The sequence below is a fragment of the Argentina silus genome, assembly GCF_951799395.1.
Source record: "Argentina silus genome assembly, chromosome: 5".
NCBI lineage: Eukaryota > Metazoa > Chordata > Actinopteri > Argentiniformes > Argentinidae > Argentina > Argentina silus.
This window is the reverse complement of record NC_139659.1, coordinates 16,130,178-16,130,482: the sequence shown is the minus strand read 5'-3', so window position 1 is coordinate 16,130,482 and position 305 is coordinate 16,130,178.

Below are 305 nucleotides of genomic sequence, written 5' to 3'. Positions count from 1 at the left end.
CACTATTCTGAACATGTATGCTGGAGTGATTGAAGTAAACAAAATCTAACTCAAGATAATTGTGTGTCCTATACAAAACAAATACAAAATGTCTTTATGGAAATGTCCTAAAACAGATTAACAAGAAGACTAAACATCAGATAAAAACGAATGAAGCTTTTACTAATGATTGAACAAATGTTCACAAATTCTGCGGAGATAAATTGCCAATTGATTGAACTATTAAACTGTCAGGATAAACGGTGAATAGGCTAAAGATGTTCATGCATCACAACAATTTCACATTCTCTGCACGCACTACTTCA